The following is a 27,715-nucleotide window of genomic DNA, read 5'->3' as shown; positions in this document are numbered from 1 at the left end:
AAATTAATATTATGGCGTGGCAACACATAACACGTATGGGGATCGTTGGCTCGCGACTAATCTTAGCTTAGGGATCAGCAGTAGGCAGGTACACCAAGTGTTTCATGTTCGTTTACTTATTACGTTTAACCTTCAAAGACCATGATGGGGTCACTGTAACTTTTTAAGTAAGTATACCTAATACTTCATGAATAGATTTAGTAGACCGAGACATGAAAATATTTATAATTATTGTTGTTTACATTTTATTTAAAAGAGGTAACATCGAAACGTATCCTTTGAACGTATTCAATAATTCTAATTAATGTATATTCCTTAAAAGATTCCGAAGAATTCAGATTATAATTAATGATTTTATATATATATATATATATATATATATATATTCCATGTGGTCAGATTGTCATCTATGATAAAGAGGTCCCACTCTTGCCAATACTATGATCTCGTAAGTTACTTTTGCAGTCCACTTTTCCAAGACATTGTAATTTTCTAGATAGAAGAAGGATTCGTGCATTCCATTTTACTAGGTGTATTTTTTTTAAAAGATGAGATAATCTCTTACAGTCATAGATGCTGTCTGGGTTGTCTGATCGCTTGCATCCCCAGACCCGGTTACACATTTCTCAATAATCAAACCGGAACCGATATAGCGCCTGCTGCCAGCGGGATCACAAGGCGTATCAATTTCTGTTTTCTGACTTAGACATGGATTGCGCAAGCAAAGATAATCACCTGGTTTTCCAATGCCTGTCCGATCCTTTGGCTTTTCCTAATATCTCCAGAGCTTTACGAGACTATGTACTTTATTATAGATACTATATGATGTAATTCACACCGCGCAAAATTACACTTTCATCGGATAGCAACCGACCAATAATTAATTTCATTATTAAAAAATAAACGAATTTTTAACTACATACAACGATTTATTAATTTGTTGTTTAGTAAGAAAGTATGAAAATGTTTATTTATATCTTCAGAAATTCAGTGAGTCCATCAAACATGTATCTGTAGACAAACGCTTTTGGTCCGAATGAGAGATGTTAATGTGAAGAAGCTCCTTTTAAACGTAAATATAAATCCAAAACTTTCAAATCGTGCAGTACATTGCCATATAAACGAGGCCTTAGATCTCCAGATGTAATGAATCATCTTGGGTATGGTCTATAAGTAATTAGTTTGGGAGCTTCAAAGTGACCAAAAAGGGACTTTTGTTTCAAATAAAGAATGTTTGTTAAGCTGACTTTTGTGAGAATTTAAGAAATTGAATATAAAAACTGTGTTTGTCAAGAAAATTCACACCAAACAAAAATGAAAACAAAACTGAAGAATAAAGTCATTTTCAGATTCTGTACAAAGAACTCTTTGTAGTCAATCAGATTACGCCGCAATCTGTTTGGTTGCAGAATGTTTGAAAAGAAACCGTTTTATACTGATCAACAAAACTTTAAAAATCGATTACCAAGCTTGTCTGCCATTTATTTTCGGTCGGTAAAATCAAACGTATCGTTTCCAATACCATCACGTATCAGCAGATCGTTTGTTTATCACGGATAAACAATCCTTCATAGTAACCAATTTAGTGTTTATATAGCGCCGGTCTCGGCGTAAAACAAACTTGATTAATTGCATCGATAAATTACTCGGTGTTTATCTCTTTGAAACGTTTGGATACTTAGTAGTTTTTTCAGTGTTGGTATAACACCATCCACCATCCGTGAAGTAAGCTCGGCGAGCGTCTTATAAAAATATAATGTTGATGAGAGAAAATATACATAGAGATGGATGGCTAAAGAGGGTTTATTCATCAAAGTTATATTGGTTGGTTTGACTTTATCCAAACAAGTATTTATAAGAAATAATATTATTAGTAATAAAATATTCCCGTTACAATTAAAAGATAAAACTGAGTTTTTGTCTCGCTGTTTAACCTTCCGTTACTAGCGTCAATTTTTTGATATCAAATACTCGCACACGGTGCACCAGACCGGGTCCGAAAATATGGGTCAGTAATATTTTTTAATTTTTTTTTGAAAATTGTGTACAATAATTATTATCTTACTGAAAATATGATCATATAATTTTGTAGATATGCGTTTGTTCCAACATTATATTACTTTAATGAAAAGTTAGCTAGTTTTTATAGTGATCCATTAATATACAAAAAATTTGGAAATTAAAAAAATATATTGCTAAATTTGTTTACTAGGAACTTAAAACATTCATTTAATATACAAAAAAAACAAAAATAACGAGTACATAATTGTAAAAAAGAAAAAAATAAGAAACATAAATTAATATTTTCAAACATAAATTACACAATGGTGTAACATGTACCAAACACAGGTATTTTGTCCATATTTGGCAATAATATTTTGTGTTCCTATTTTTCCGCACAATCACAAACAGCATAGCGACTTGAGTACCGGGTGTTATGACTGGTACTTGTTCCACTGGCAAGTCACAAATCTTCCTAAGCTTCGTTCTGATGGTTCTGGGTAAGTTGGTAGACATAGCCCGTAATTTTGATAGACCCTGGTTAGTAACATCGAGAGTTGCAGTAAAAATTCTTTACGTGGTGTTTTAGATTCTTCATTTAGACTAGTATAAACTACAAAAGAGTTTATTCCTGCTACATTCAACAAACTATAAAAGGAACCATAGGACATGGTCTTGTGGCACGGACGCAATTATATTGCGCACATAATTTATCCACTACACCTACTCTTCGTCTCATTATATGTAATTATTATCTTAGGTTTTTGGAATATGCGAAACTAAGGTGATTCCGTCGTAAAAACCAAACATTGAATAAATGCACTGGCCATTATTTTGTACAAATTCTAGTGGCAACTGTTTTTTATTTTTTCGTATTGTACCCACTAAAGTTAATTTTTTGATTTAAGGCTATCAGCTAGAGGGACACTACACAACCAATTATACAGAGTAACATTCCTATTAAGGATGTTCATTAAATATGTTCATCAAGTCTTTCTACTACGCCTTGCGTCGCTGTACTAACTTAAAAAGGGCCATTTGGTTGTTTTCCGACGTACACTTCTAAGTGGCTGGTATAGAATTGTTCGGCATCGGAAATAGCAAAAGTTTTTATGCCATATTTACTCGGCTTGCTAGGAAAGGAATGTATACTGCCTGAAACTGCATTTTCCTCGAAAAGCTTCTCGTTTCTCGTCAATGGTAACATAAGCAGAATGAGAATAGCATTTTTTTATGTTGCTGTTAAATTTTTCTAGCAATGTTCGTATTGGAGCCAACTTATCTACTTGTATTCTTTCATTTCTTGTATGAATGTTATCAAATCGCGACACTGCAAAAGAAATTGAAATCTAGGCTTACTCATTATAAGCCGAAAAGTTTCAATGCCAGTACCATCTCTTCTTCAGAGATCCCCTAAATTCATGTGGTTTACTTTTCTAATACCAGCAAGATACAGAAGACCAATAAGAGCGTTGATTTCGGCAATATCGGTAGATTTCGCATCTCTTTGCCTGTTGTAATCATTTGTAACACTCTCAATTTTTATATTGGTACAGACAACTAGATTTAGCATTTCTTCGTCAAAAATGCAATTCCAGATGTTAATAGGTGTTGATTAAGTTTTAACAAATTCTTTTATAGCTGGCAATCATACAAATATATTGGTATTGATTGTGTGTTCTTACATTCTTCGGTGGACAATGTTTTTTTTCCAGTTTGTTAATTTATTTTTACCTATAAAGTTCGGCTCCCTTCTGAAACTAACAGTTTCTTTCTCTGTGATCGTCTTTAAATTCTTGTTCAGTATCACTACATTCAGATCGTTCTTCTAGATGGTCAATTTCATTTTTTTCATCACCATCTTCATACATTTCCTCGTCGGTGGATACTTCCTCAAATAATTTTAATAATCTTTGTTTCTCCTTCTCGTAATCCATATCTGTTTACCTATAAATATACAAATATAATAAACATTGAAAATAATAAAAAGAAGTTGCCTTACAGAGTAAAACTTTCGATATCTGATCCAAAGCACAAAAATGTGCACCCGGTGTACCGGACCGTGTTGCCTAATAATAAAATTACAATGCTCTTTTTTACACTGCACATATACTTCACCCACAGTTGAGTGACGACTGAACACTGAACACTAAAGACTTGGAAAAGCAATTCCAAATCCTCACTACAATCAGAGTTACTGGAAACTATTTACAGGGCCAGTGTTTAAATTCAAATATGGTTGTGTAAACTAATCAAAACATTTGTCCTCCCTGTATTCCTACGGCCCCTTAATAGTACCGCTGAGGCTCGAAAATACGTCCCGCAAAACACACAAGAGTTTTAGTCGTTAAGAGGAACAGACGCACCCGCTAGTACATCGATACATTCATATTGAATTCGGTTTGTTCGTTGTTTCGTAAAGTAGTTTAAATCATGGTAATTAGCTCTTCAATTAGCGGTAAGTTCTTCACCTAGTTTTACCTCAACCTTTAAATTGTTTTTGATTGTTTATTGCAACCATTTAAATTTTAATAATTATTTGCACCTATGAGTTAAAGTTCATTCATCTCGCCAGAGCTATCGAAGGAATAGTTCATGTTAATTTAATTACTATCAATTCGTAATAGAACATTTGTTTGTTAAATCCCCACAGCCAGTCTGACACACCGTACGCGAGTAACGGAAGGTTAGTATTAAAACTGCCCAAATATTAGATCAAATATTAATCCGCTTTTAATAAAAATAAAAGTATTTTGTATTTACGTCTGGTCCTTTACTTTTACCTAAAGCATGTATCCTAACAATCAAAAGACACAAATTTGTTCAAAAATGAAATAGAAATCCTAACCTTAGTCATGGTAGAATCTACAGAAATTATTATATTATCGAGAAAAAAGCAATTTACCAACTTTTAACCCTGGGTTAGTCTGGTACTTAATTCTAGCGACTTAGATCTGGTGTCTGGTAGAACCAACTATCTGAAATGCCGTAGCACTATGAAAAACGATATATTTCGAAATAAACAAATGAATAATAAGATCAAATTAATCGGTAGCATTATCTGCGGCTTTACATGTCATAACGGAATGAGGAATACATATTGTTTTTTTACATTCAACAGAAAAATATTGCGATTTTCTATCCGATTTTCGTAAGTACATTTCGTATCGTCGTTTCTTAGGGTTTCTTCACTGTCTACAGGTGCGCTCAAACTGAAGGTAAGTTAGCGTGTTAAACGAGGTAGCTTGTTGTTTTGTAGTCTTATTTCTTGTTGCTCGTCTATTAACTCCTTCTCCAGTAATTCAATAAAAGCATGTCTTGTAATTTTATGATCATTTGTGTTATTTCGGTAAATCACGAATTCGTTCGTATATACCGGCAGTATTTAAGAGAGAGAAATAAATTTGTAAATTGTCTGCGACAATTTCTAGCTACATCATATTATGTTGCTGACAGCTGATCGACAATGTATACACCTCCCTTTGTTAGATTATGAAAAGTAACTCTATATGTTGCTTTTTTTGTTCTCCTGTATTCGTATTAATGGAATCATCATGGTGGAAATTGGAAAAAAGAACAGCGTTTTTGTTTTTTTGCCCATATAACTCACTACTGATAAATCATTTTGAAAACCAAACATACTAGATAGCACACTCCGATCTTTTGTAAAAATTAGACGTGACAGCAACTCCTTCGTGTTTTTTCAAACAGTTCCCAGTGAAGTCAATCGGTGTTCAGATAAGAGGCGTATCATAAGGTTGTAGCTGGTAAACCAGTTATCAAAGCTTATATTACGACCAGTTTTATATAATGGCTCAATTAGATACATAAACATGTCTTTACCTGTGTTGCTCTGCTGGAAAGGTCCCTTGGGCTGCTTACAGACATAAGCCTCCATGTTTAACGTGTAGAAACATCTAGCATCTACCAATGCAAATATGCTCTTTAGGAATATATTGGCGAAAAGAGCATTTTTCCCGAAAATATTCAAGCTTTTCATCGATGGTCAGATATTCACTTGGTCTAAAAGCAGCTTTTGAATTTGATACAAACTGACCAAATGTCTCTCTAATTGGGGCCAGCTTATCTTATTTTTTTCGCTCTGCACAAGTTTTGATGCCATCAAAGTGTAGGCAGGATAAGAGAAATCGAAATCTATATAATGCCATGGCCGTTCTAAAAATCATAAACTCCTATGTCATTAATTGCCCATAGGTCGTCCAAATTTTGTCGACCAAAACGATAAAAACAAACTAAAATAACTAAAAAAGCTAAATCTAAAGTTTTTCAATAACCTATCTCGCTGTAGAGATATAATCGATTTTTGATAGGTCAAAAGCCGCACTAATATCTTTCACTATTTTTTCGTTGTATTGAAATATTCTGCTGTATTAAAAGTTGGAAAATATTTAATATACCATGTTGAGCAGGATATTGCCTCAGTTTAAGGCAGTTTACTACTTTCGAGTCCATAAGGGTTTCTTTTCTTTGCCACATTTCAGTTATTATTATACAAGAGCTACAATGCAACCAAGTAACACGACTATTCAGGAAAAAGTCTAAGGAAGACGAACGATTGTAGAACTGCGGATGCTGATATGATGTTGTTGATATGGTGATAGCCAACATCTTAACATAGACCAAAAGAAGAAGTGTTTCAATGGCTTCTCTAATTTTTTCTTCGGTCAGAATTGGCTCTTGAAACACGCTGTGTTAATATGCCTCTATAGTTTCGAAATTGTTCTTTATCTCTTTTTATGTACGGGTATTATAACGCTTCCATTCCATTCCCACATTTTCTGATGTTGCCGTACTCTCAGAATAATGTCATACAATTTCTGATGTAAACGTTTCCTCATTTTTTTATCAAATCTCCATTTATACCAGAAATAGGAATTATTTTAAAATTGTCGACAAAATTATTACTAGCATCATCACTATGCTTTAACTTAACATTCTTTCTGAATTACTATTCTATATACTTTACGCTTTCAGTATCACTTCTAGGTATTATCCACCAAGATTTATTTTTGGTTTAAATACAAATCCCTAACCAGTTAACAGCTATGATATATTTCTAAACGATAGGAGTGACTCAACCACATTCCGTAAATGAACCCATAACAATGGGTAAAAAACTGGCGATTTTTAAAACATCCTATTCAAAAGTTAAGAGTACATGTAGAACTAAAAAATCCATTAATTTCAGCCTTCTCACAAGGACATACCACTTTTATCACTAAGTTCACACCTACTATTTTGTGTTGTTACAAACCAATAAATGACCTTGGACTGTCTATATATTGTAATGTTCAAGGTTCGATAACCAAATGTTTGACCTTAAATATATCATAAGTAATAAATTCTGTTTAATCATAATTATAAAGCAAGTTACAGGTTATATAATTACACGGTTTTAGGAAGACAGCAAGCAGAAAAAACATCTGCTTTTATTCCGTGTTTTAGTTAAATTAGTAAATTTTTAGTCCATGTTGTGAGACCTCTTTCGTAGAAAAAATGTTTCTGATTCGGTTTCTTTGCGGATTCTTGTTTAAAAAAGTTCCCTTTAAACAAATCTGAAAGGTGCCGGGCGAAATTTTGAGCAAAAATTGTTTAAGCAATTGTTTTTAACAAATTCCAAAATTGACCTTTTTTTGCTTCGGAAAATATTTTTTAAAGTTTTTTGTGGCTTAAACATCATGAAAAATGACAAGATACCTGTTTTGTTATGACACAAAAAAACTTTTGAAATTTTTTTAAACAAATTGTTTAAACTATGGCTGCCCAAAAATTTCGCCCGGCTCCTTTCAGATTTGTTTAAAGGGGACATTTTTGAACAATAATCCGTAAAGAAAACGAATTAGAAACATTTTCTCACAGCTTGGACTATTTTGACTATTTTTAAACAATGCAAATATATCATTTCTCTTTTTTATCCGATAAAACGTTGCTGTTGAGAGAGATAGTGTGTTAAAGTTTATTTTTTTTTGTTTACTATACTAATAATGTCACTATATTAATATACATAAATTCTTTATCAAAATTAGCACAGACACATAACGTTAGACAGAGTACAAATTTTATTTATAATTTTACAATTTCTTACAGGGGCGTCACGTGAAGGATTCCTGATGATGAAATTGGACCGAAACTTTTTCTGGTAATACTTTTTAGTAAGTTTGATTAGAAAATGTAATGATGTAAATATTATTGTTACTTAATACTAATAGTTTTGTTGAAACACGATAATTTTAACCGTTTTTGAGAAAAATACCTGAGGGGTTTTGAAATATTTCTTTATTTATCGAAAGTATGATTTGGACTGTCAGATAATTATTGTTCGTAAATGCCATTTCTTATGAGAGAATTATTTTTACTAGAGAGAATCTAGCGTATTGTTGCATTTTGAAGTGAATACTATCGCTCGGTGTGTGCCTATTTAGCGTAACTCAAAAAATCGACATAATATACATTTTACACCTTTGATTTTAAAATATTGGTATGAAGTAAAATAACAAATTAAATTAAATTAAATATAATTACAATTATATAAAACTAAATAAAATTATAAAAAATTCTAAAAAATTATAAAAAATTAAATAAAATTAAATACAATTAAATATATTTAAATAAAATTAAGCAAAATTTAGTAAAATTAAGTAAAATTTAATAATTTTAGTAAAAATTAAATAAAACTAAATAAAATCAAAGAAAATTACCTAAAACTATATCAAATTAAATAAAATTATGGAAAATTAAAAAAAATTATAAAAAAATGGAAAAAATTATATAAAATTATAAAAAATTACCCTGCCTGGGGTACAGGTGAAAACCGGTCAACGGTTTCAAGAGCAGAGGATGGCTGGAAAAGTCACAATGGTCGAGAGGGCGGAAGAACCAACAGCGATCCAGAATGGGCGACTGAAGAAAAGGTCCTCCAAACGGGTGTTGTGGCGTTAGGAATTAGCAACCTAACACACAGAAAAACGTAAGGGTAAGAAGAAAGAAAATCGCAAGACGAAAAACCCAAATATTTCCGGGTGGACATCCACACCTCTATCGGATACGGGCGGGGGGGGGGGGGGTGGGGCAATGTTGCGTAGAGTTTAGAAGACCCAGTCTTATCAAATATTAAAGCTCCACCAAAAATTAAAACGAAGAAAACATAGAACATTCATATGTGCCACATGGAATATACAAGGATGGAACAAAAAGGCGACGGAAGTGATCAAGGAGTTTAGAGAAAGCAACATCGACATACTAGTAACAACAGAAACCAAAAAGAAAGGAAATGGAATGGAAACAATAGAAGAACATATCCCTGCTGAAGCGGAGTTAATAAGAAATGTAGAACAAAGGCAGGAGTGGGAATGGTAATACTAATCAAAAATAAGTGGAAGAACAGGGTTAGAACATGGGAGCCAATCTACGGGAGGATAATTAAAATGCATATAGACATATACGGTAAAGAGACAGTGATACTCGGAGTATATGCACCAACAGACGATATTTTCCGAGAGTAGAAAAAGAAAATTTCACGGAAAAACTTCAACACCAAATAGAGCTAATCAAGAAGAACGTGGAGATAATTATAACAGGAGACCTTAACGGCAGAACCGAAAGAAAAGAAAACGATAAAGTAGTGGTGAGATTTGGAGAGGATGAACAAAACGATAACGGAAAACGTCTGATTGAATTATGCGAACTAAACAACCTAAAAATCACCAACGGATTCTTCAGACATAAAAATATTCATAAATATACATGGACGCAAGAAACACGAAAGCTGAAATCGATAATAGTCAAATAAGATACCACAATAAAGATAAAAGATGTGAAAGTCAGAAGAGGAGCAGAATGTGAAACTAGCCATAAACTACTGACAGCAAAAATGGGCATTAATTTTAAACATAACAAAACCCCGAAGAACCGTTGAACACTATAAGAGAAAAACAATACAACATAGACCTACTCTAAGAACAGTCAATAAGAGAACTATACAAACAACATCTAGACCAAAAATTAATAAAATTCAGTTACGGGAACATCCAAGAAATATACGACCATGATAAAGACGAGTATAAAACAAGCAGCATTCGAAGCCCTTGAAGAGAAAGGACATATAACAAATAAACAGCACTATTATGAAATAAATGAACTAATAAAAAGAATAATTGAAGAAAAAAAGCAACTATACAGAAAATAGCTGACTACAAACAACGATGAAGTTTATAATAAGAACTTTATATAAGAATATAAAGAAAAAGATAGAGGAGTGAAAAAACAAATAACACAACAAAAGAATAGGAAAGAACCAGCTTAAATATTGAAACATACATAGGAGGTACAAAAACTTCGGAGTCATGGAAAGTACTGAGAGGATTGAAACAAAACTCAACAGGGAAATATACAGGACAAAGAATGGAAGGACTATTAATTACAAGGAACTGTTAACAAAACAAAGACCACAATTCATTGGAAAAGAAAACAGGCGAAGACGAAGCAGATCCCCACAACAAAAAATAGAAATAATAGATAGGGAAATGAGAACGGCCATAAAAGCAATCAAAAATAAGAAAGCACCGGGACCTGGAGGCATCTCACTGGAGCTTATAAAGTACGGCTCAAAAAAATTAGAGCGGATGATAAAATGGATATTTCAGAAAGCCATAAATGGAGTACAGCTCCCTAAAAGAATGGACAGAGGAGTACAAAACTACAGAGGAATAAGCGTAATATCATCAATAGGGAGATTATGTGGGAAGATACTACGAGAAAAGATAGAGCAAGCGATAAAAGGCAAAATCGGGGAAGATCCCCGATATAGGGGATATAGATATAAATTTGGCATTTGTGGACCTGAGAAAGGCGTATGACTCAGAACTATGGGAGGCAATGTACAAATTAGAAATACAGACGGAACTCATAGAAGTTACAAAAGATCTATATAAAGAAAATAAAGTGTAAAATGGGAACAAGAATCATAGGAGACTTCACCACAACAACCCTTCAGTTGTAGGATTGTTCCACATCTCCAACCCTATTCAAAATATACTTAGAGAAAGCCTTGACTACATGGAAAAGAAAATTCGAAGGCATCGAGTACCGGTACGAAACGAATACCTATATACGTTAAGTTTTGCAGACGATCAAGTACTGATTGCACAAGACCAAAAAGACCTCGCGAAAACAGAGTATCTATCTACAAGTGAAGAAGACATAGAAGATCTACAGATTGACGACAACGTAACAATGAAAGGAAAAGATAAAAAATTAAATAAAATTATAAAAAATTATGTAGATAATATTGAAAATCTATATGATGAATACAATATATATATTATATTTAACAAATTTTGAAAATTATTAAAATAATTAAACAAAATTTTTACAGAAAAATTTAAATTTTTTAAATTTAAAAAAACAAATGTTTTTTATAAATAAAATAAAAATAAGATAAAATAAAAAATGAAAATAAAGTAAAATTGTATAAATAATATAGAAAATGTATATGATGAATAAATTCTATATTATATTTAACAAATTTTGAAAATTACTAAAATTATTAAACCAAATTTTTACAGAAATAAGAAATACGATTTTAAAAGCATATATTAAATACAAATATTAATATTTTGTTATAGCTTCAGAACAATATTAAGATTTTTTAAACTTTAAAAATCATAAATGTGTAGTGTTATTATAAAAAATATTAACAATTCAGTAATAAGCGGACATAACATTTCATTAACCTACATATCTATTATACATATTAATTTTATTTATCTCGCCGAAAGCAAATTCGACGAGATCTAATAAGGCAACTAAATAAATTTAATAAGAATTTTTATAATAAGCTAATCTTGGTGTTAGTTGTAGTCTAGTAAAATCTAAAGAGTATACATACCAATACCACTTCTGCATAAATATCCAAGAAATTGCATTGTATTCCGCTTTCAACGGATCTAAGTGAACAAATAAGGCGGTTTTTCTTTACCGCTGACAGCATAATCGACTTTCGCTCTTAGTAAATACCTTAAGTAATTTATGATAGTGTTAATTTCTTCGATAATTACTTTGATAACTATTAATTGTTTGCTTTGTGCCCGCATTATTAACTAGATGATATCGCCTTTCTGCTTAGTTTTTTAATACGCATTAATTAAATTTGAATAGAACGGTGCACAGGCTTTAAAAAAGTTTATTATAAATTATTTAACAAGCGGGATACACGCTAGGGGCGTTTGGTATTTCAACAATTCTTCTTTGTTTCTTGTTCAGGAGTTTTGAAGAAGCGCATATTAAGCAGAGGGAATAAGGGTTTTCTTATATTTTTTTCCAGCCAACTATTAACATCTGATTCTTAGTATTGAATTAAAAATTGATAGTGAGTTTATATTCATTTATATCTTTTGATTTTAGAGACATAATTAATATAAATTTTTTTTTCTTCATAAAATATTTTACACTCAGAAAAATGAGTTTTCAATTAACGGTGATCAATTTTTACGATAAAGTTTAAAATGGCTTTTAAATCGCCAACACACAAAGAGAAAGTTTGAACAAAAGTTAAAAAGAACAAATATTATTAGAGTATAGCGTCACTATTCATTCAACACATTCACTACATTTAACAACTAATGTATACCAAGCGAAAATCATGTTATAAAAAGGAGTCGCACCAGTAAAATCATCTCGATTACTACATTAATAGAAAGACAGACAGAAATAGACCATGCTAAAAGATGGAATAATGGATAATGCAGTATCAGAATATGTATATTCACGATAGATTCATGATAGATTTCTTCTCGTTCCAGAGCAGCCTTCGTTTTGAAGATTGGCATCATCAAGGCTATGCGTACTATCGAGACAGCTGCTCTAAGCAGATGGTTATTGATGGTGTTAAATCATCATCATCATCATTCTCAACATATTCTATCGATTATAGTGCAGCCTCCCTTACATATTCATTGTACCGACTTATTTCCTTATGTCATAGTATCATCTTAAATTTGGACATCATCTTGGTCTCATTCTATTCCTTTTCGATCTATCTTTATTATACCTAGCATGCATGGCTCCATTGATCTTTGAGTGATCGCTCTATCGATTTTCGATATTATCTCTTTCTTTAGTGTCCAAGTTTCGTAGCCGTATGTCATGATTGGTAGTATACACTGATCGAATGTTTTATAACTAAATATATCCTAATTTATGCGTATTTTTTTGAAATATTGTAATGTTCCCGGAAATGATCAACTGTTCCCGAAATGACAAAAATCTTACCGAAATAAGAATATTGACATCATAAGGTATATGTAAGCAAATATATAGATTATAAACAAAAGTTTAAATAAAAAAGTATTCGTTTATATTGCCATTGAAATAGAGTACACAACATACGAAGATATATGAATCTGACGAGAAGTGCGACAAGGTTGCGTCTTATCACCGCTATTATTTAATGTGTATTCGGAATTTATATTCAGTAAAGCATTAGACGAGGTTCAAGGTGGAATCAAGATTAACGGAACCAGCGTAGACATCAGGTACGCTGATGATACCGTCCTAATAGCAAGCAACGTAAAAGAACTACAAAATATAATAAATGCCGTAGTTGGTCATAGCGAAATGTTCGGTTTACATCTAAATGTTTCCAAAACTAAAATTCCAGTATTTTCAAAGATACCAACAAACGTACATTTGTACGCCAAGGGACAAATAATGCAACAGGTAAATTCCATAAAATATTTGGGAGCAAATATCAACAGCTAGTGTAATCCAAAAAAAGAAATCCTATCGAGAATTAAACAAGCGAGGAAAACACTCATGAACATGATAACATTTTTTACAAGATCAGACCTTAGTCTAGAGCTTGTAGCATTTTTAAATTCTTTTGTATATATTGAAATTCCCTCGTAATGTTAAAACACCGAAATATTCTTTCAATCCTTTTTGCGTCGACGAGTTGGTAATAAACACATTTTTAAAGTTTGTTTATATATCACAGATGCAAATTTCCTCGGTGTTCTTTGATCGTCAAGCCGCCTAATATTGCTCGTTAAATAAATATTCCCGTTTATATGTTTTGTTTATACCAAGTTGGGCGAATGAATTTTAAAGATAAGGTTAGTCCAAATTTTTCGTCAAATTTGTAATCTCTTTTCGTTTTTTTGTCTTATGTTATGAAAAATATGTAATTTCGTGAGCAGCTAATAGTGCAGTTATGAGGTTTAAAAGATTTGTCATTGAGAACAGACGGCGGCGTGTGTAGTTTGAGTAAACCGGCAAATTGGTTATAAAAAGTGATTTATACAGTAATGTAATGTGTCAGTAATGTGTAAGAGTAATCACTGTTTTTTATTTGTATGCCGTATCTCATTTGAGATATTTGTAAAACTGCGTTTTTTCAACAAATTTGAAATGTTTCATTTCAACATGTTCCATTGTTGAGTTTTTAAGGAGACGAGTTCCCAGTATATTTATTTTTATATATATTTATATATATATATATATATATATATATATATATATATATATATATATATATATATATATATTTATTTATTTATTTATTTATATTATAGAATATTTTTTGCAGTTTGGAGATGAATTTGTTCGTGTGGCAGAGAGTGTCCAGTTCCTAACCCCAGAAATTTTAGTGAAATCCAGGTAACTCTTTTGTGTTGATTTTTAAAGGAAAAATAAACGTTTTCTAATAATAATTGCTTTCATAACAGTTTAAGAAATTGTTAAAGTTAAAATTGTAGATCTTAGGATGTGGTTTAGCTGACATATTCTCTCTCTCTTTGTCAACCATTTTCCATCCACTCCTGAATGTAGGTCTCTCCCAATTGCTTCCATCTTTCTCTATCTTGCGCCAATCTAATCCACTGTTTGCCTGCCACTGTTCTTATGTCATCTACCCATCTTTTTTGAGGTCTTCCCGTGCTTCTTGTTGTCGTCCTTGGTCTCCATTCTAGAATTCTCCGTGTCCACCTGTTGTCATTATATCGGGCTACGTGACCTGCCCAGCGCCATTTCATTTTTGCAATTTCTTCCACAATATCCCTAATCTTCGTTCTACGTCTTATCTCGGTGTTTCTAATCTTGTCTCTTAGTGATATTCCAAGCATGATTCGTTCCATTGCTCTTTGCGTTGTTTCTAATTTTTTAGCAGATTTTTTGGTAAGGGCTACTGTCTCCAAGCCGTAAGTACAAACTGGTAGTATGCATGTGTTATACACCTTTTTCTTTAAGTTTACAGGAATGGAGGTGTTTTTCAAGATATATGCTAATTTGCCGAAAGCGCCCCATGCCAGTTGTGTTCTTCTTTTAATTTCAGCATCTTGATTTGGTTTTCCTAGTTTGATAACATGACCTAGATATACATAATGTTCAACATTTTCTATGGTATGATTTTGTATTGTTATATTTGTCTGGTCTCGGCTCAGTATTTTTATTTTGCTGTAGTTCATTTTTAAGCCTACCGCTCCTGAAACTGCATTAAATTGTTGTAACATATCATTTAATTCTTGGATATTATCGGCTATTAAAACTATGTCATCTGCGAATCGCAAGTGGTTTAAGTATGATCCGTCGACGTTGATACCCTTATTGTTCCATTCTAGTTTCTTAAAAATGTCTTCTAGAGCAAGGGTAAATAGTTTGGGGGAGATGGTGTCTCCTTGTCTTACTCCCCGTTGTAGTCTTATGGGATTAGTTTTTGTGCTTTCGTCCAGCTTTATCTGCATGGTGGCATTTTCATATATGTTTTTAATTATGTTAGTGTATCTTGAATCTATACGTGCATTTTCTAGAGATTCAAGCACTGCCCATAATTCGATGGAATCGAATGCTTTATGGAAATCGACGAACGCCATATGAATTGGAACATTATACTCGGTGCATTTTTCTATCAGTGTTCTTACGGTGTGCAAGTGGTCTATGGTACTAAAATGTTTTCTGAATCCAGCCTGCTCGATAGGTTGATAGAAATCGAGCTTATGTGTTAGGCGGTTGGTTATGATTTTAGTTAGTAATTTATACAGATGTGAGAGCAAGGATATTGGTCGGTAATTCTCGATGTTTGCTTTGTCTCCTTTCTTGAATACTAAAATGACTTCGGAGTTGTACCATTCTTGAGGAATCTTTCCTTCATCAATTACTTTATTAAATAAAATATTTAATACCTGTTCTATTTTTCTTTCACCGATTTTCAACATTTCGACTGTAATTTTATCCTCTCCCGGACATTTATTCGTTTTTTGTTGATTTAGGGCCATTCTTATTTCATAGTCGGTTATGTCCGGTATTTCTTCTGAGCCGGTGTTAATTATTGTTCGTTCAGTACGTCGTTGTTGTGGTTGTGTATATTGACATATTAATTGTTCTCAATTTTAAAATTTAATATTGACATCTGACACCTAGCTTTATTTTTTTGACACATACCTAATCATAACAGATCTTGTTTTTGTTTTGTTTTTTTTTAAGTTAACCTTTATGTATAGTCCCATTTAAAAATATATTTTTCATTTGTAATAATTTATTTATGCTACAAATTATCGCTCAGTAACAATTGTTACAATTGTTGTTCTTGTAGCATCTTCAACTTCTAGAGTTTGTAAACGGATAGGACATATATAGAGACAACAATAAATATTTAATTTTTCCCCTAAACCGTTTTGTTTATTTCTCTTAACTAATTCTCTAACCCTTTTTTTAGGAAGGAAGAACCTTTTCTTTCATCCAGCAGGAAGATTCTTCAAAGCGGCGTCCATTTTAAATAGCTTGAGAACCTTCTTGTTTTGTGTTTTGTTCCAGGAAATTTATGTAAGTACACTTTTGCTTTACTTTTTGTAGTTGCACCAATCCAAGCCCCCTTGCCATTCATTTATCCACGACCCATTTCTCCAAATAAACCCTGAGTGGCCGTTCGCCAAAGTTTCGGTTTATTTTGCTTGCCCTATCTCTAGCCCCGTAATTTCTCTCCCCAATTTTCAACCCCCATAGTAATACCCCATGTGATAGACAAAATAATCGTTACAAGCTCAGAATTCGAATGATCAGAGATGTTACGTTTTCTCTGTTTTGCTATATGGCTGTGAAAGTTGGACAATGGACTCTGAAACAGAAAAAAGAATAGATGCCTTTGAAATGTATATATACAGACGGATGCTAAGAATTCCATGGATACAAAAAGTTACCAATGGTAAGGCACTTCGGCGCTTAAGTAAACAAAAAGAATTACTCAGCATAATTAAGGAGAGAAAAATACAATAGTTGGGTCATGTGTTGAGAGGTGAAAGATATAAATTACTGCAAATCATATTGGAAGGTAAAGTTTAGGGCAAAAAATCAGTGGGAAGACACCAGAACTCGTGGTTAAAATACCTGAGGAGATGGTTTGACCTCTCATCCACAGAAATATTTCGTGCAGCAGTTTCCAAAGCTACAATTGCCATTTGGATCGCCAACCTTCGAAAGAAGACGGCACAATAAGAAGAAGAAGAATATTGCCATATTGTTTACAAAAAGAAAAATTACTCTTACTACTAATAAATTCTTACTAAAATTAAGTCAATCTAATGGAACTTCTATAATCATAGATTTATCTTATTAAAGTTTGAATCAGTTAGAATTTCGAAAACTTCAATATCATTATCAAAATAATATTATTCTAGATTATTTTTTTTTCAGCAATGGTGTTGGAATAATACTGATTATTTAGTCAAAGTTAATAATATGATACATCCTTTGGTTCCAGTTTAAATTTTCGGATATAGTAACGCACAAATCTCAAAAAGGTTACTAATATTTCCCCATCATCGTCATCGACGCTTGTCTGACAGGTAGCAATATATCTGAAGAAAATATTTGGCTTCGCAGTACGAACTTAACCAAGCAAGAATGTTCTATCTGATACAAGATTTGAATGCATTATATTTTCTTTGTCATAACACTGCTTTTGCTTCAACATCAATCTGTTTATCTTTAACCTGCTGACGAGATATAGTCATTAAATCTTCATCGTCCGAAGAAGATGAGTTGTATACAGATTTCTAAATGCTTACTCTATTCTTACAATTTAAGTAGTTATCTGTTATCATGGGCTCTTTGGCAATAGGAGATTCGATTGAAGGCATCATAAAACCATTCTCAGGTTCAACTACACAGGCTAGAAAGTTTCGATAGTTTTAGCTCTTTATGAAAATGTTCGTATTGATATAACTGTATTGAAACGTCTAACCCTTTTTGCCATTGTACTATTTTGGTGTTCATTATGCCTGGAATGGCATCCAAAGAATTTGGTATAAGGCTCTTTTCCTCAATCACGTTGTCTTCTGGGATTGCCTTGACTTCGATAACAGCGGTTTTGAACAATTCTGCACTTTGGTGATTTTTAGCCATACCAGTTTTATATTTTACAGCCAGCAAACTTTCCTTTCTATGATCAAGATCTTAAAATTCTGATAGACAAATCAACCATCATATTGCCTTCTTATTCAGACTTTCCACTCTTAACAAATCTAATAGTTAAATATATACTAAGCGTTTTGGGGAAATATTTAACACTAATTTATTACAAGGAAGTGCTTGTTTCGCATTTTTTTGTTTCAAACAACAATGCTGAAAAGTATCGAATTCTCGATTGTTGTTCCATTTTTAAATCCGAAGCTGCTGCAATACAGAAAGCATTAAATTGTTGTGGCACGAATTCATGTGAGATCATTGCAATAGTTATTTTAATAGTCTAGGTCACATCGAATCCATGGTGTAGTCTCATGTTTTATTCTTTAACATGTGTTTTAACTGAAATAATCCTAAATTAACTATGAAAAATAACAGCAGCTAACAAAACTTTAAAAACAGAAAGAAACATAACTAACATTGCGTGTTTCCCCCTCTGCTTCTACCTATTTCTATTTGTCGACAAGGTTAGCGGCAAGCACAACATAAGAGAGGAGCGATTATTTAATGGAGGCTTTGTTTTGGGGTGGAATTTTCTTGACAGAACGGATTTGGTGTCTTGACGTGGATGCTCTTTAAAGACCGAGAGGTACATTACAGAAATTTTGTTTCTTTCCTTAAAAGACCTAACGTATCTCGTGTCGTTACTGAATATTTAGGTGAGGTAAATATACAGACATTGAATTGTCCTCCTGCAGTCCCGACATGAATCATATTGACTATATATGGAGTATTGTTTGGAGGTAGATCATTAAGATTTTGTCAACTCCTTTTTGCTACCCTGCAAGATATAGAAAATATGGTTGTTGATATGTTAAACTCCACAGCCCAAAATCAATACCGCTTAATATCCAGCATGCCTAGGCGATGTGAAGCTGTTATTAGAAGTGGAGAGGGCAACAGGGGATATTAGTTTATGTTGTTTCTTTCGTTAAAATTTTGTTAAGTGTTGTTATTTTTTATTGTATATTTAGTATTGTTTCAGTTAAAACATATGTTAAAGAATAAAAACGTCTATTTTCTTTGGTTTTCAAGATAACAAGGAAACTAAAAAGACAAAATGTTTACAAAATCTAAGACTACATCATGGTTTTGATATGAACCCACCCTTGCACCTTGTTCTCACTACAGGGTGTCTCAAACTTAACATAAGAAAAACATTTTTTTTTCGGGTACACGTAAACTCATCACCAATTACCATAAATACCCTCGTACATAGTACAAACTCATCACCGCCATAAAAGTAGGGTTTTCAAAATAGACCCTAAGAGATCGGTAAACTGATCACTGGCGTACCTGCACCCCGGTTCAGGTATAGACCATAAAATCCTTGCAAACGGCTAGTTTCTGGTAATTTCACAGAATAATCCAAATCCAGATGTCTTAAATGCAACTGCAATTTATTGGTTTTTATTTTACAAAATTCTATTAATAGCTACCTAAAATCATGCGAAAAGAAGAATTTCTCTTCATTTGCCCTTGTTTCTTCAACATGGATAGTGAACTGCTAATTGTTTACGTTCTGAGCGAACGCAGACAAAAAATGATGATTATGAATAATTTCAAATTTCAATTGCGAAAGACTCTAAAAAAATCGAATTGCCTTTTGTGAACTTGTGTGACGAAAGGGTGTAGGCTAAATGTCATACAACTGGTGAGTAGAAATTTTATACCGTTTTTGTTGAGTTGTTTCGCACTGGTTTTCGCGAATCATCCTGATCAAACAGAAAAAAATCAGCGTAATTAAGTTCTTTAAGTTAACTGTAGAAGATGTTTCTTGTAGGTAAGGCATAATATTACTTTGTTGCTGTAAATTACCTTTTCTGATATTTATTACATTTTGAGATTTCTGATTAAATTGTTAAAATCACATTTATATAAATGTGATTCGAAATGGTGAAAAAAGTCGGCACCATATGTGAAACCTTTTTATTTTTAGTTTTATGAATTTGAAATAATTATGTTACATAAAAAGTTTTGAATGATCTAAAAATTAGATCAGATGACCAATGATCAGATATTAAATTTTTTTTAATTGTATACGCGGTTTGTCAAAAAAAGGATGATTTGTGGATATTCTCGAGTCTTAATAAAATTCATGTTGTTTACCGAACCGCCTAAATGACTAAAGAATACTAATATCTGATTCTGATGATTGAAGTTCTAGATCATTCAGAACTAGAGATTAAATTTTTTTTCATAAAACTAAAAATAAAAAATTTTTGCATATGATACCGACTTAATTGGACTGCTTATTTATATATATATATATATATATATATATATATATATATATACTAAAAAAGCGATAAACGCTTGTAGTCAACGCTGATCAGTTAGACTACAAAACACGACTATTTGGGTGTGCAGCCGAAGATAGGACAAAGAAGTACTCTTTTTAGTCTACCAAGCTTTCGCAAATCTTTATTTGCATCATCAGGGTTCTACAATAAACAAAATTAGTACAAATTACAGAATAAAAATTATTTTGTATCTTACACTAATTGAGGTTAGTTGTCATGATGTTTATAAAATGAATTGGACAACTCATCTGACTCCTACAAATAATGGCGAAAACTAACCAAAAAATGTAAAAAAATTGCTTTTAAAAGCACTGTAGTTGTGGGATCCTTGTACAAGTCATTAAAAGATAAAGTACAGCAAACTGTACTTAAGCATTTTGATGCATTCTGTCACAATAAATGCATTGCTAATTACTTTAAATTTAAAAATTTCCGCCAATGATGCCATAAAATGTAAAGCTTTGCACGTGTCAAAAATTAAATTTAACTTCGACTTCTATGCACTAATAGCACACTCAAGTTTTCAGCTTTTCCTATTTTTTAGATATTTTATATTTACTAACTGTCCAAAATCGTCTATTATTTTTAAGATAGTCAAATAACGCCAAAACGGTAAGATTTAGACCGAATGTGTGCTTAACAAATTATCTCGAGAATTCAATAAGAAATATAAAAATGCAATGAAAATGAAAATCAAATAACGAAGTTGGGGACTACCTCCGATATAAACAAAAATAGCACATGTTGACAAATATTTTCATTTTAAAGTTCACTATCGAAATCCTATGCAACTAAATTTTTAGATCTCAAAACCATTTAGATTGGCAGATCCGTCTAATAGGCCACACCGTGAGACATATTAATATCTAAGTTAAATTTTTAAGCAACTTGCTTAAAATAATTTCTGAATTTATTAAATTATCACATAAACGAGAAGTATAACAGGTTAGAGGCAATCTTTCGCATTAGAAACCAGGCAAAAATCCCGGTGATGAGTTTACCTATCTGCGGTGATGAGTTTACCAATCTCCAAAGGATGCCGGTGATCAGTTTACTATATCTCGGAGGGTCTAATAATTTTATGGGGGGCTATATAGTGATGAGTTCGTACACGTCCTTTTTTTCTTCGACCTGGTATAAGCCCAAATGAGAAGTTTGAATAAACCTGTGTGTAAGTCTAAAATAGTAAAATAAATAGCAGAACTCGTTAATCGTTTCACGAAAAAATCCACTTTTAAAATGAGCATAACTTTTAGCGATGCAAAACTTTTACAGTTAAGCTTAACAAAGTTTTTGTGGCCAATATATTCTTTGTCTAATGCCATCCTTCTCTCCATACACATACTAATGAAATTACACGGATATTTGCATTTATCTACTTAAACAAATATTATAATTTATTTAAATTTTCGTTTAACCCATTAAGGGCCGAGACAATAAACAAAGAGAAATTTGACAATTGATTTATTTTATTGGATTAAAAACACATAAATTAAGACTAATTTACAACCAAAAAGAATTTTTTTTCTCATGAAAGGAAAAACAGGTGGGTGCGTATACGCACCTTTGGCCGAATATGCATACAATTTTTAAAAAAGGAACATATTGTATCTTAACTGTAAATTAAATTTTAAGATGAAAATTTTCGAAACATTCGGGGTGTAGATGCACTGTACACTTTTTACATAAATAAATAGTATTACTTTTGCACATCCGACATTTTCTTCTTGCACTATTATCGTCTCTTTTTACAATGTGGCCATTTTGCACGAATGTCGCCCGAAATATGGAACCATTTCCTCGTCAATGGAAAGATTTTTTGCAAAGACTCCAAATTGTGCAAACTTTCGGTTAATTATTTCAAAAATTGGTGACAATTTTGCAAATTTATCATTTTTATTCAGTAAGGTGTTATCTGACAAATGTATGTTCTGTTTGATTGAACGAAATCTATGTCGGCTCATGCTTTCTCTTACAATGTGCACTTCTTTATCCTCATCCTTCGACCAATACATATCAAGTTGAGGCAGACTGTGATAACCAGATAATATACATATGCCAATAAATTTTTTTAAATCTGTGGCGGTTATTATGCGATGCATGAATATTTGTAAAATATCGAATGCTCTCACTTACTTCTTTATCAAAAAAGAGTAAAAAAACTTCAATGTGACTTGCCTCCATGGTTGGCTTTTATATTTTCTAAATATTGATCAGACTGATGTTGAATTACTGCCGAGTACGAAGGAGTATCTGTTTTTACCCAACTTGGGACAAATTTGGATTTATTATTTTGCCTGGTTCTTTCTTTGGACGTTTTGATCTGTGGTTCAGAGGAATATCATCATCAGAATTCCCATTCACTTGTATTTCATATATACCTGCAATATCTGTTTTTATTCCTTCTGTACCAATAATATTATCATCAATGTCTTCTACATCGGAAATTTCATCTGTTTCCGGCGGCACATAAACCACATCAAGTGAGTCAGCATTTTCACAGTCTAAGTCTTCTTCTAACAAAGCCATTAACTCTTTAGTAATTAGTGCCCTCTTCATTACCTATTTCGAGAATTTACTAAAATAAACAAAAACATGCACTACTAAAAATATGCTACTACTATATACACGCATTCATATGATAATAATTTAGCATACCTTATTTCAACTTATATGGAATATAAAACAAATAAACACAAGGAAACTTTCAAACTGATTTAAGTTAAGAAAAAAGCAAATATAATAGTATTGACTATTGACGAGATCGTAATTTCAGATTGTTTAGTCTACGAAAAAAATATAATATGGTTTCGGCCAAAGGTGCGTATACGAATCCATCGTATAAACATGCAATTATAGACCTTATTTTTAAAGTATGAATGAATAAGTTTTTAGAATAATAAAAATTTCAACATATTTTTATAATTATAGAATACAAAATATGAATTAAGTTTATAATTAGTATCGGAAAAATTTTTTGTATGAAGATGTGCATAAATCATTAAATTATGCAAAATTATAATAATCTTAAAATATTTAAAAAGTAATATTTTTATCAAAAGAAAAATGATACTATATACCTCAATCTATTGAGATGTTACTTCAATAAAAAGAGAACATTAAAAAAATTATTTTCGGGCCAAAAAAAATTAACAATAAAGGTTGCGTTTACGCACCTTTGGCCGTAAATGGGTTAAGACATTAATACTTTCTTTAAATTAAAAATCCATCAAGATTCTAATTTGCCAGGTGCATGTCAAAAAAATATACTCGAATATAACTCACGTCGAGAAAACTGTTTAAAAACTCGTTTTCTTTCAGGATACACAGTTACATAACATTTAACTCATTTTCTTATCTACGAAATTCACAAATAAATATGCCGATTAGTGTCAAATTTATAAATGAATTAATAAACTTCCTCGAAATAAATTTTGATTCACAAATGCACAAAAATATTTCTCAATGTTCATACATTTGAATATTGCTATATATTATTATTTATATTATCACGAGTGTTTTATTCGTGTGAGAATTTTCTTCTCAAAAGATCTACGTTCTCAAATATTTCTTAATTGATACAAATTATTTCTGTAAAATGCATGGGAAAAATACTGAAAAATTAACTTTTACCACATATTCACTGATATTCAATTTAGATTTTGAGGTAGATTTGCTAAAAAAGAAGACACGTCCATGCTTAAAATTTTGGAGTAAATATGTGATAGTCCTAATAGAATTTCAAGATATATGGCTAGTTTTATAAAAGATAGTGGAGTTGAAAAATCCCGAGGAAAGAAATTTGTGACTAGAAAAATAAACACACACATACGTACTCTTATAGATGTTCTAAGAATATGTATAACCTAAATTTTATATTATGACTACCTGTTCTATAATTATTTTATAACATAATTTTATTTAAATGTTTTTAAATATGTGTTTTGTGAAAAACGTTTTTTAAAACAATTTTTTGGATAGTTTTCGTCACTGATCACTAATCAATGCATTACTGGTGCTGGCAATAGATAAAGGGTCATTTATACCTTCGATGGTGCCATGGATGGTGGAGGTTGGCGTGGGAGCCAGAGTGGGGAAGAGCGCGGGGATTTTCTAACACCACTAATGCATTGATTATGATTAGTGATCAGTGTAGTAGTGTCAGGGGCTCGGGAGACTGAGACCTCGGAAGCCCTGAAGAAGACATCGAAGAGGATGTCGAAAGGTCGGCGTAATAATAATCGACGCTATTCAACCGGAAGACTGTTAAATTTAATATTGATTTCTGTAATAGTATTAATCTTATCTCTAGGTTTAATATATAAGTATATATATATATATATATATATATATATATATATATATATATATATATATATATCTACTAAAAATACAAATTCACTTTATTATGTAATTTGGAAGTTCAGAAACAAAAACTGCACATAAAGAAAATGCGAATATTGAATGGCATAAAATTGTTTATTGCAAATATACCGTTTTGCAATTAAAATAGGTGTTTGAAAATATGATATTAAAAGAAAAAAAGGCCAAAATCGAATGACAAGAAGCCGATGAAATGCAATTTTGGAGCGCGTTATGATTTTGAACTCGCTTATTCACTTTTTGCCCCTGAGGGCCTACCCCCACCCTACGTCCAAAGCACTTTGAGCGACTTTTAAAGCGAAAACAATTTTTTTGTCTTTTTTATGCATGTTGCCATGCAAAAAATTTAGTAAAAATATATTTTATATAAAAAGTAGTTGACTTAAGTCAACTAGAACTAGTCCCGGGTGCGGGTTTAGTTGACTAACGGCCTGGTGTTAGTTGACTCAATATTTTCTTAGTGATATCATAAGGGTTATAATAGTGACACAGGCCAAAAACAAATGCAGATTAAATTTTTCACTTTTATTTTGACCATTGACATTAAGAAAATCTAACAATTAAAAACGAAACTCACAAATCATCATCTGAATCATAATTGATGCACATGAAAAAAGTGATATTACTTTTATTCGTGCATTTGATGTGAGCCCGCCCATCTGCTGCAATCCCACTCATCACCTCTAGTGCTATTTCGATAGGGTTCTTTACATACTAAGCACTTAGTTTCACCCTGGATGTACATGGATTCGGACTTTCTTCCGGGAAAATGGCACTTTCTCTCATCTTCCGTGATTTTCTCGAATTTTGTCCAAAACCTGCTTTTGAAAATGGATCTCAGTGGAAAATCGAACTTGCGGGTTCTATTTTTGTCGATGCGACTGTGTTTGCAGACAAATTGTCGTGGACACCTGGGAAATGTTCTAGAATTTTCGGTGGATTCTCCATGACTTTAGCTTGCACCACTGTTAAAATATTTTTGTTGTTTTCGCTGGTTTTGTATGTTACAATGCCAGTAACATTGTATATGGAAAATGTCTTATGTGGATTGTACACCATCCAGTTATCGATAGTTGAATTGCAGTATTTTTAGGGTTCCGTAAACACTCCTATCTAGAGGCTGCAATTTATGCGAGCAGTGCAGAGGGAAAGATAAAAGTGTTACTCTGTTTTCCTTACAAATATATAACGCCTTGGTAGAAAGGTGGGATTCACGGTTGACGAGCAGCAAAAGGCGCTCCTTAGAACATCTTGTGTGAAACACAAAATGCTTCAAAAATTTCAAAAAATGTTGTTCTTTCATCCATCTTGACGGATTCCTAATGCTTCAGACATTTGGAGAAACATATGCAATAAAACAGTTGCGAATAGTTTCCAAATGCCTCGATATCACTATTAACTTATTCACTGCAAAATACCAACTTTGTTCACAAATTTTGAAATTTGAGTAGGTACATGATGGGGTTTGTCGACTAAGTCAAAAGACTCCAGAACGGCTTAGTCGACAAGCCCCATGCGTTACCCTGTCATTCCGAGGGCCGTATGATAGACGTGCATTAATGTAGATACGAATAAATCACGTCAAACTATGGTCAATGTATGTTACTTCTTAAAAATGTTCAGTAAAATTTGTGACGAACGATTTTATAGATAACAATACGAAAATGTTGAGAACCAAAATAATTACTTACCAAGGATGATTCTAGATTTCTCGTTCTCACCGACACAAAACAGCGATATTGTAAAATGGAGGCGCAAGAGTGGGCAGTTCAGATATCGTGTCTACAGGCGACATCTGTTACACATTGATGGAACTAAGAACTAACCCCTAACTCGACTAACCCCTTTAGTCAACTACCTCCGGTCTCCTCCACTTGACAAAAAAAGGGTATTTGTTTAAAAACGAACCATCTTTCACTCGCGGTTTTTTTAACGAAGCGTCTATCAAAGTATAAATGCGATGTATAAAACTTGTGACGTTATTTTATTTATTTATAAGAGAAATAATTGTTTATGACCGATTTAAATTTTTCAAAGTGCGTTTGAAAGCCTAAGATCTTCTTTTTATGAAACAAATTAACTGTTTAAAGTGCAAATTTGCAATTTTTTTTGCGGGCCCTGGATTGCAAAAGTATGCAAAAAATATTAAACCTATCCTAACGAAATTTAGCATACGTTTTAGTAGTATTATGTAAATTATGTTCAAGGAATCGAAAAAATTTAAAGAAGAAACTCTATTTTTTCACTTTTTTTTCCTAATTATTACAATTTTTTAAACAATAAACATTGAAATTTTAAATCTCTAACTGGTCAAATATTATGTAAATTTGAAATATGAATATATATATTTTATAATTTTTTTTGTAGATGCAATATCTCTCGAGTTATTCGAGAAAATTAAGGACAAGGTTTGCGACTGGCGCATATCGTGATTATTGATACATGGTACATCCTTGTGATTCCAGCAAAAAATAGACATCTATGGAAAATTCCAATTCAAAACAGATCGAGCCTGGAGTATATAACTAAATTTGTAATTCGTGGGATCGTGTGAA

General features: G+C 32.2%; 2 long non-coding RNA genes across 2 annotated transcripts in view; one reads left to right on the top strand and one right to left on the bottom strand.

Annotated features, from left to right (window-relative positions):
- LOC140434367 (uncharacterized) overlaps nucleotides 1-27,715 on the bottom strand; it is a 1,119,986-nt gene that overhangs the window by 28,286 nt on the left and 1,063,985 nt on the right. The window lies entirely within an intron of this gene.
- Nucleotides 40-27,715, top strand: LOC140433256 (uncharacterized). Its single transcript, XR_011949903.1, has 3 exons — nucleotides 40-167; nucleotides 8,110-8,174; nucleotides 27,528-27,715. It is a non-coding gene; the product is annotated as an uncharacterized lncRNA (long non-coding RNA).

Source organism: Diabrotica undecimpunctata, chromosome 2, assembly GCF_040954645.1.
Source record: "Diabrotica undecimpunctata isolate CICGRU chromosome 2, icDiaUnde3, whole genome shotgun sequence".
In the NCBI taxonomy this organism is placed as follows: Eukaryota; Metazoa; Arthropoda; class Insecta; order Coleoptera; family Chrysomelidae; genus Diabrotica; species Diabrotica undecimpunctata.
This window is presented reverse-complemented; position numbering and strand designations above follow the sequence as displayed.